At 34.7% G+C, this 10,894-nt stretch overlaps 1 pseudogene; it reads left to right on the top strand.

The window, feature by feature from the left end:
- The first annotated feature begins 5,141 nt into the window (after positions 1-5,141).
- On the top strand, positions 5,142-6,407 carry LOC149557572 (putative galacturonosyltransferase 10 pseudogene; annotated as a pseudogene).
- The last annotated feature ends 4,487 nt before the right edge of the window (positions 6,408-10,894 follow it).

Below are 10,894 nucleotides of genomic sequence, written 5' to 3'. Positions count from 1 at the left end.
AAGGCAGAGCATAAAGGCCTGCAGCCCCAAAGGTGGGCAAAAATCTCCATATAATGATAAACTGGACACTCTTAACATTTGTGAAGAATATGCAACAATTTATGCTATAAATTTGTTTGCACCTTTTAAAGTATGATTATCTCCACATATTATTATTAAATATATTTAATTTTATCTTTTAATTACTTATATACACAATATTTATTTGAAAAAACAGAAGAACAATAAAACTTAACAGTTAACATGCTTGTATGGTCTGTGCAACGTATAAGCCTAAATCATCAAAGACATCACAAGTCTCAATGCTACTTACCATAGTATTATAAAATACAGGCGATTAAAGTTCCTTAAAAAAACCATCCAATAATCTAAGAAATCTAGATAGTATGCTTAGCTTCCAATTAATGGGAAAGGTGAAGTTTACTGTACTTCGGCAAATTTACTGCATCTACACTTACCTGGTTGTACACTGAGATTACCAAACAAGATTGCCCAGGGTTTAGTAGATACCAATTAAAAATATCTTTGTAGTGCTATAATTACGGCAGTAACTAAAGTCTAAGACCACTCAACTTTTTTGTGTAGACCTTATGCTTTTTTAAATTTCAGCATCAATGAAACATTAGGAATTTTGTAGTTGGGAATAATTTTACCATGTATGTATATGTTCTTAATTTCAACATCTGAGCGAGCAATTTGTATTGCCTTTACCAACCGACCTATTTTTTGAGACCTAAGATACCAGTGCGTGCATGTTTTACCCGGATGCTGGTGCGGATGCGCGGGGGAGGTGGGCAGGATGCGTGGAGTCTGCCTGCGGGTTCTCGCAGGATGCTTGGGAAAGCATCCGTGAAGCATCCATGAAGCATCCACGTGAATCCACGGAGCATCCACGATTTTTAGGTGCCAAGTCATTTAAGTGACACAATATAACAGGTGTTTTTTTGGTTTTTTTAATTATATTGTCTCCTTTTTGCCCCAAAACCCTAACACGGCCCTAGTATAGGCTATTTATTGCTCATTTCTTTCATCTTCTTTGCAGCTGGGCTCTCTTCTCATTTGGTTCGAATGAACTTGCAAGTGTTGCAACAGAATGAGATGATAAGAATGTGGATTTTTTTGAGAATCTTTATGATTTTGATTGACTGAATTTGATTTGTGAATCTTGAGCCTCAACTCTTGATTGATCAACATTGAACCATGAACTATGCTTTGATTTTGTAATTCGAATTGTATTGGAATCTTGAACTTGAGTAATTTACTAATTAGACATTACTGTTATTTCAATTTGAATACACTAATTGCTACGGAATGGTTTATTTTTGTCTATTTCTTGCATTTCTTTGCATACATGATTAATAGTTTATATATATATATATATATGGACGCATCCGAAATCTCCCCCAAAAAAAAATTCACGCATCAGCACCCCACACCCGCATCAGCATCCCACACCCGCACCAGCATCAGAACCAGCATCAGTAACTTAGTTTGAGACTGATAACTCAATATCTTAAGATTACAATATCCATTATATCTTCTGAAATGAAATTAGTTTACAGTTATAGTCATTAACTCTCTTAACGTATAGATTCAGTCCTTTACTGTTACGTTTTTGCAATGTTTCCATTACCAAACCTGATCAAAGAATTTTTCTATTGATTATCGATTTCAGATGGTGTTTCCATTCAGGAGTCACTTCTATTTATGATGTTTATGATCCTTAAAATGAGAGTAAATAGACTATGACTACAAGTGATTATAGTTACCACGAGAGATAAGGCTAGAAATGTTCAACGAAGAGACGAGCCTAAACCAAAACTAAACCCATGCTTCTCATAATATGATAAGATTTTACATCATAGTGAGATAATAAAATATAGTGGCCCTCTTTTGGCAGGTTTATTTAAACAGAGTAGTAAGGCTAGTAAGAAATGGCATATTCAACAGATAGAAACAATTATTTGAACTTAAAGCACATAATAATAACAGACCGGAGGCGATGATTAATTATCAAATAAAGTCTGGACACATAAGGTGTCTCCATATAGGTGCCTTTTCAAAGAAGTGCCTCTTTGCAAGACTTTCTCTGAATCTACACAGTCGATAGATTCAACAAAATAAGAGCGTATTACTCAAACAGGAGAGAAGTGGTCAAGCTAGATAGAGTTACCAATTCACGGGGAATGTGACCTTCAGGGTTCAGGGTGAAGATCTCCCACAAACAATATTTGTAGGTCGGATACATTCATCACTGTGCAATGAAGAACTTACAGTGTAATACCAAAGAATTGGTATACAAGGATGTAACACCCAAGAACTTTGTGTAACACACAAATTATTTTATTATTTACATTTTTATCATTGAAGGTCTTGGTCAGACATTTGACTCAAATAGGACCTTCCAACATTATTTGAGGACAAAAAGATACACAGTTTTATATGTAAGGGAGCTTACTTGTGCAGATAACTTTCCATTGCTCGACAGTTGGAGATGGAGCAGTTCGGGTCAAATTTATTAGTTACAAAATGCAGTGTACTGATCTTGGATATGGACAGTAAGAATCAGAATATTGATTTTTCTACTGAAATTGAAAATATGTTCCCCACTATCAGTGGCTTTGAGGAAGGGCCTCCAAAGGTTATACCATGGTACCATAAAGATAGTTACCACTTCATTAAAGGGAAAACCGTGCGGGTCCAATTTGAATTATGGTTTACACAAGCACAAGTTGACATTATTTTTGCAGATCATCTTTATGCCTATGAAAGATTTAAGGTGGATATGAAATGTGCTTTATAACATAATGAATAGGGAGTGCAGATCCATGATAAATTCATCTTCTCTAGTGTACATTACTATAGGTTATATCACCTTTTTCCTTATGGAGAGAATGTAAAAACAATCAAACGATTCCTCAATGTCAGAGCTTCAGGGGCCCTTCAAAACAATCAAAAGATTCCTCACTTCATAATGGAGAAAGTCAATTTTTTTAAACCACAAAGATTGGTGTAAATTTTCTAAACAATCAGAGCTTTTCCATGACAGTGAACATTAGGCTGTGAACATTAGGCTGTGAAGGCTTGGTTGGACTTTCACTATTATTCCATGTATGTGATTCATCCTTGCTTTGACACACTTAACCTTGACAGCCACTCACAAGGTGTAATATTTAGAGGAATGACAGCTCATATTGCAAGCCAATCCTGAAGATACCATTGGTGATCTGCACTATAATTCAAACTCTACCTGACATTGTCAATGAGGAGGTTGATTGATGTATATATAATAAGGAGGAAGTTCATTTGCAAAGTATAATGTAGACAAAAATTAATAAGGAGTATCTTGAGGAAAAAGCAACAGACAGAAGCAAACGTGAAGAGAACCTGTTGTATGTTGTGTACAGATGAGGATCTTATTGACTTCAAAAATCCAAAAAGACAAGCCCTTCAGAGAGAAGGGAGTGAAAAAAATGCAATCAGTTTCACAGAAGAGAGAATTGACCTAAACATGGAAGATGAGCAGAGAGGTGATGGATTTGACATTGAAGGACCTAGTGGATAGGATAATGAACACTTCCAACCTTACAGGCTGAAGTAAAAGTATAAAGTCGAATATAAAAGTGATAATAAAGGGTACAGATCGTATGTCACTCATTGAAAATTCAATTTAAATCTTAGATGGCCTTAGTCTCTGTACAAAAGAAAAATAATCTATTTTTATTTGACATGGGTTTGTTCTGTATTCGATGGAAAGCATCCAGATGTTTGGTTCCACATCCCTACACAATTTATTCTGAAATGTCTGGCCATGGTGTGCTCGCATGGAACATTGTCCTTTCTTTGTTTAAATGAAAAAGTTTTATTGAGAAAATCTTTAAGGTTTTGAATAACAGCAGGTGACAAGTGTGAATGGAATTCCATTACCCTTGCCAACATCCTCACACTTTATCCAAGTAGTGTCAAACAACATATTAAGGTTTATTCTAATAATGTACAAGGAGATGCACTATAGTGTCTAGAGGCCACAAGCTCTGGTAGTATTTGTTTTTCCAAGTCCATTGGCGTCAATACCATAGATCTTAGGCTCGACAAGCTCCAAGCTAGGTGACCTTGGCCAAGCCCCAAGGGCTCAGGACTTCTAGAAACTTTCCCTAGGCAAGACTCGCCAAAAAACAGTCTTTACCAAGACCTACCGAGTTTTTGCCAAGTACTGCTGAGTCCTGTCAATTTTTTGCCTGGTTAGGTTAACCTTGCCAAGTTTATGAACATTTATTGGAGGTATATATGCAATTTATGTTTGCAAGCTAGAAAGAAGGATTGTTAAGTACAATATTTATTTATAAAACTATATGCTGAATGAGGAAGGGAAACAAGAAGAAGCAAATGACCTCTTGAACCAAAAAGTAGACATAGTATTTCAATTCAATTATTTCACATGTAGTAATCTTATTAATTTTTACTGTTATTATGCAATTATGGATGATGCCTGGAAGCTTTGTAACAAGATGTTGAATAATGGGATATCTCTTGACATGTTTACTTAAATGCGCTTATCCAAGAATTGTGTTAAACAAGGGATAGTATGACGAAAAGTAGAGCCTGATTAAATAATGGTAAAAGGCTCCCCACTCAACAGAAGAATTGGTGGTGTCTCTTCTAACAAATCAGAAACGTTGTCAGCAGTATTACTAAGCCCCATATTTGGATCTATGTGGTGTCAGCATTCATGCCAAATTCTAGTGCAACTCTTCAATAATTTAGAGTTATTCATGCAAAATAATATTGAAGAGATTTTGAAGATGAACGAAAAATTTGACTATGCGTTCATGAAAATGTTCATCTCCATAGCAGCAGCTTTGGAGGATTGTGAGAGCAAGACAAACTTAAGAGTTCCCAAACAGAACAGGGGCAATTAGAAACAAATGCAAATTCATGTCCACCTAGTGGGATTTTTTTAAAGCTTTCTTGTCTAAAATAAGAACTTAGAAGAGAATGATTGATTTTTTCATTCTTTTAATATACACAATCAACAAAGCCTTGGCCTTTTACTGATCCAAAAAAAAAAGCAGAGGATTGGCTAAATATTCTCTGAAGGGGATGCATTTTAGTCATGCAACGAATTCAAGATTTAAAGGGCAATGATAAATCAGGTAATAGGAGGTGACTCTGGCCCAATGGACAGACATTAGTCTTAGCTAAAGTTTCTAAAGTCCTCTACATTCTGCCAGATAATGCAACCCCCATCAAATCCATTTGTTGTTCACTAATTTGACCATGAAAATTTTTTAATTCTATCCCCAATTCTCACACTCTCAATTAAGATTTCTAGATAAAGCAGCTACAAGAGGCACCAAATCTTTGGTAGAACACATAAAAGTGGCCACTTTATAGAGTACAACATTAGAATAGTTAGTTGTGAAGGCAATGCCTGAGAGTACGTAGTGTTTGGGCACAAGATTAAGGAATGGTCCAAAAATCATAAACTTCAGAAGTAAACAGATGGGCAAAATCACAATCCTAACATATCAATGTGTTATTTGATAATGTGCCTGCAATATCTATGGTGGTGACTTCAACAATTGAGAATGCTGAATATCATCAGCAACTTGTCTTCCATATACACCAATGATGTCAATCATGGTGCCGTGAAGACTTGGTTTGCTATGAATAGCTACAAGGGAGAAACAACAAAAGTGCAGAATGCAGATGAATTTACTTGGCACAATGCATCATATGCTCTACTATGAAGCAACTACAAGATGTGCAAACACATAGCTATTACTTTGAAGGTTCTCAGAATATGAAGAGTGTTGTTAAGATTTAGAACCCAAAGTACCACTCAATACTGAAACATTTAAGTTTCTATATTCCTTAGCCATACCCTGCAGTTGGAAGCGGTCTTCCTAGATGATGATCTTATGAGTTAAAAAGACTTCACAAGACTTTTCCTCTAAAGATACGCATCAAAGTGGGACTGGTGCCATTGAAACCTGTTATGAGGCATTTCATTGGTACCATAGATATCTGAAATTATTTGACATCGAAATTCATTCTCACTTCAATGCAGATGTTTGTGGGTGGGCCTATTTTATATGGAAGAAAGCTTAATTGACAATCTAATATCATTATCAAAAGCATGGGAAAGTTGATCAAATTCTCTAGAGATTAGACATTTTTCCTTCAGGTTTGCTTACATTCTAGTTGAACCAATTGATCCTTAGTGGCATCTACTGAGATAAACCTATTACTCAAGCATTGATATGTAGCTGACAGATAGTGGATTTGTCGTGCATTACAATGGGACCATGAAACCATGGTTGATATTAGCAATGAACTAGTACAAACCAATGTAGGAGAAGTATGTAACTTATTCACATCCAGCTATGGCAGTAGTTGTTAATTAGAATTCGATTTAAATCATCACAAAGTTTCCAGTGCAAGCAGAAGCAATGATGCACCATAGTCTTATGGGGAGTAAATCATATTCTGAATGAGGCCGAAAATTCTTACATAATGCACTATGTATGCTTTCCAAAACTGTATAAGATAGCAAAGGCTTCTCAGTCATGGAAGACAAATAAATCATGCATCACTCTTTTAGCCTTCATTCATATCTAGGAATTTGTTTCCAATCATACCTAATAATACTCGTTGTCATTGAACATCTAATTTCAACATCCAAATAAATAAAAGTATAATCTGCTAATCAAGAATTATAGCTTTACTTAAGGAATTTTTAATGGGGAAAAATGTCCAAGGTAAGAGAAATGGCAGCTCCCAATAGAGGAAAAATTGAAGCTTTTGTTTTTGGAGAAGCAATGCACAAATTGCAGAATAAAGAAAAGATGTGACTTAATGAATAGTGGGCCAACTTAGATTATGACAAGATGGCTAGTCTGGATACAGCACTGGATGATTATCAAGGGGATCCTGGTCATGGTGATTTGATATTGGAGAGTTGAGGAGGCTCAAGCTACTCTTTTTAACTTGTTTTTTAGGTGGTTTCCAAAGTCAAACTCCAATTACTGTGTTTAATCTCAGTGGGATTTGTCTACAGAGATTATCCCTTCTGAATTGGAAAGTTGAAGAGGCTTATTTTCTTTACTTAACTGGAAAAGTGAAATTCCTTAGGCTTTGACAAATCTTTCAAATTTTATTCGGTGAGTGACTAGATAGGCATCTCAAGGAAACAAAGGATGCGCATGAAAAAAAACAGGCATTGATCCTTATTATTACATTCTCATAGTGTATGTTTTTTATTGGATTTAAGCTGGATAACATTTAAAAATAACAACAGTAGTTACAAAGAAATGTTTTATTACAAACTGCAAAGAGCTACAAGTTAAAGGTTGCTCTGTAAAATGTCTAGAAGAAACCCATTAAAGTCAATTATAATGGCTGCAAGAGAAACAACAACTATGCTGACAGAACTGAAACAGCACTCAGTCAAACACAGCAGAGAGTTACTTTAAAGCAAAGCAGGGCACATGCAGGCCTGCAGCACCAAAGGTGAATGAAAATGATAAGCCAACACATTGCAACATTTTTGAAAAATATGCAACAATTTCTGTTCTGGACCATTATTCTGTCCGGACTCTCAAAGTATGACTATTTTCACTGGATTTTTTAATATGTAACAAATATCATTTTAATTAGCAATATATATAGTGTTCAATTAAATAGACAAAAAAATGGCAACATTAAACCTTACGTGTTGGTAAGGTTCGTGCCCCAGATAATTCTAAAGCATAAAAGGCATGGCAGGTCTCAATACCAATGACAATAACCATAGTATTGCAGGAACTAGAAGAAACAAGCAAACCTACCAGAGTTGCTAAAGAAAGTCATCCAATAAGCTAAGAAATCCAGATAATATGCTTAGCTTCCAAGTAACTGGAAAGGTGAAATTCGCTAGAGTTTGGCAAATTTTCTATATCTATCCCGCCTAGCTATAAACTCCAATTATGCAGCAAAATTGCAGAGCCTAGGGCTTGCAAGTAAGCAACAAAATCTAACCATACTAGAGCACCTCTATATCACCTCTTTTGCCAATCTTAAAAATCTTGAGATGTATGCTTATGGGTAAGCAAGACCACTTCCTCCCTCCATAGCCAGTTTGTTTAGACTTGCTAGAGTTTAGATGGAACTCCAAGGGACATGTCTCTTCTATTTATGATGTTTATGGTGACAAAAAAAGAGACTAAATAGAATTTTACAGTTATAATAAGAGATCGTTTAAAGACTAGTAGAAAAGAAGATAAACTAAAGAACATAATAGAAGATTTCACCCCACAATTATTTTTGTCTCATGCCTATTTAAACATTGTATGCTCTCAAATAGTACGATGATGGCTCTCTTAAAAAAGGCCATTGTTTCATACATTGATAGATTTCATTCAACTATCTTGACAAATAATGCTACTGCATGCAATCCTTCTCAGATCTTAATAAATTATACTTCGCTCAAGTAAGAAGAGAGATGGATTCCAGTTAAAACAGATTTGAGCACTTGTCAAAGAGGCTCGCCTAAATCCCCATTCTTATAGATCATAATCAAATCGTGGATATTTTATATAAAAGAAGCCCAAAAAAGAACATACAAAAAGGGCCATAGCATAGATAATCACTATCATCAAATGCAATTGGAATGGTTGGTACAATAGAAAATGAGAAACCCCTTACCAATCTGGAAGATGCAAAGTGGCAGAAAGAAGAGATAAGTTTAAAAAATTTAAAGTATTGTCGTAGATGAATAAGTGAAGTTCAAGACAGCGAGACTAATTTGGATTATGTACAACACAAAAAAAAAAACAAAATGTAGTAGCAATTTTTAACAAAGAAATGAACTATTTAAACTTATAAAGCTCATAATAATAGTAGGCCATAAACAAGAGCTAAACTCTGAGTAGACAAAGTCTGGACACATGAAGCGTACCTGATTGATCAAAACTAAATCATTGCCAAGCCTTTTAACCACTCCTTAATAGCAAATCCATACACTGTAGTTAAATTTTGAAAAAGAAAATGTTTGCATCTTCAGCTGGGACTGTAAATCAGAACAACCCACAAATGAGATGTAGATGATGCAAAAACATGAAAAACCTACAAAAGCGCTATAGCCAACCAACACTTCAAAGAAAGCATATAAACAGTTTACTTCAAACACTGTGCTAATACTCTCTCAATGGTTAATCTAGCCGGCATTCCTTGAAAATCTCTTAAATATTATTACCAACAGGACAAGATGCGTAGAATTCCTCTAACAGAAAAACCCTGCACTAAAGAAAAGTGTGTTGCATACACATTTAAACACCATGAGAAAAAATTGGACAAGAAATATTCTTGCATTCTTACATTCATATATCAGTTACATGATGATTAACTCATTATCTTGTTTCCTCTACTTTTATAGATTTAGCAGCCCTCTTTGCTTTTCAGGTGCATGACACATTCTTATTGAAAGTAAACGATTATTAGGTCTTACTCCAAGAAACACTGAGCAATGCATTTCCGTTGAAATTAGATGCACTAGCATATGTAAATTTCATAATTACTTTTCTTGTGTTTTTGGGCAATCTCAAACAAAAACTAAATCTGAGTATGATTTGGAAATCTCAACCAAAATTATATATCGTTCATGGCATTGTTAGCGACTGTTTCCTTCTCTACCCGAAGTCAAATTTAATTGAAACGTTATTTTCACTCATTTGAAATCAGAGTACAAAGTTTTGGATTAGATTATATTACTTTATTTCCCATCATTTTTGAGGTCTAATTATGGCTATTTTGCTTTGCATAATAGAAACATCGGCCATCATGAAGATCGCAAAGAAGAAGAAGATGAAAGGTTAAGAAAACCCTCAACACTAATGATGAAGGGAAATGTGAATCCTACCTACTACCTAAGAAAATTTCCCTAATATCATCACCAAAGAAGCAAGATCCATGGAATTCCTCTAACAGGAAAAACAAAACTACATTACGAAGAAATGTTTTGCAAACACTTCTAAATGCCGTGAAATAAAATTGCACAGAAAAGGGGTTCAAGGTACTAACCAAAAGCAAGCTTGATACATTCTCTAATCACGTCCTTCCCCTGCTCGCCACAACCTCCTCCATTGCGCAGAAAACAATGCACAAAAACACAGCATGCAAACACGGAACGAACATACAATACACATAAAACGCGGAATACAAACACAGAACACAAGAAATCGTCATAAAATGGAGAAAAATTACAAGAAAAATAACAAACAGCAAAAGAAAAGAAATAATCAACACTGATCAAATGATCAAAGGCGCCATTCACATATATAGCGAGGAGATCAAGGATGCTTCTATTTGAAAAAAGCAAAATTAACGGCCATATTATAGCGCGCCTATAAATTTCGTGCCATTGAGAACAACGCTTAGTCATATGAATCCTGAAAAACGCAAGTAGCTTTTTAAAAAGCGCAAATGAAAGACATATAAAATCAATGTATTGAATCTATCGAAACCGTCTCAAAAATGAAATTAAATTTTAAAAAATATCTTTTCAATTTTCTTTTAAACTCTAAAATATGATGAAATTACATTTTAAATCTATTACACAGCATTTTTTTTCCTATTACATGGAAAATATAAGGAAAGCAACTTAAATATTTTGTCAATGTTATATGTTATTTTGAGTTTTTATTTAACTTTGAAACAAATATGTATTCTTAAAACATTTTGCAATTGCATTTGAATTTTAGTAAGAGAAATCATAAGTTTTAAATTGCTATACACTTGTCCACCTCAAGTAACTATTGCTTGACAAGGGTGGGTTAGTGTTACATTCAAATGAAGTACAAGTAATGATCAAATGTATCATTTAGGCTTCCTTTTATGCTTGTGTTAAAATAGTTTT

Source organism: Cupressus sempervirens, chromosome 5 (genome assembly GCF_028749045.1).
Source record: "Cupressus sempervirens isolate cs-2001-9-10 chromosome 5, ASM2874904v1, whole genome shotgun sequence".
NCBI lineage: Eukaryota > Viridiplantae > Streptophyta > Pinopsida > Cupressales > Cupressaceae > Cupressus > Cupressus sempervirens.
Note: the sequence above shows the minus strand (reverse complement) of the source record. Positions and strands in the feature narration are given on the sequence as shown.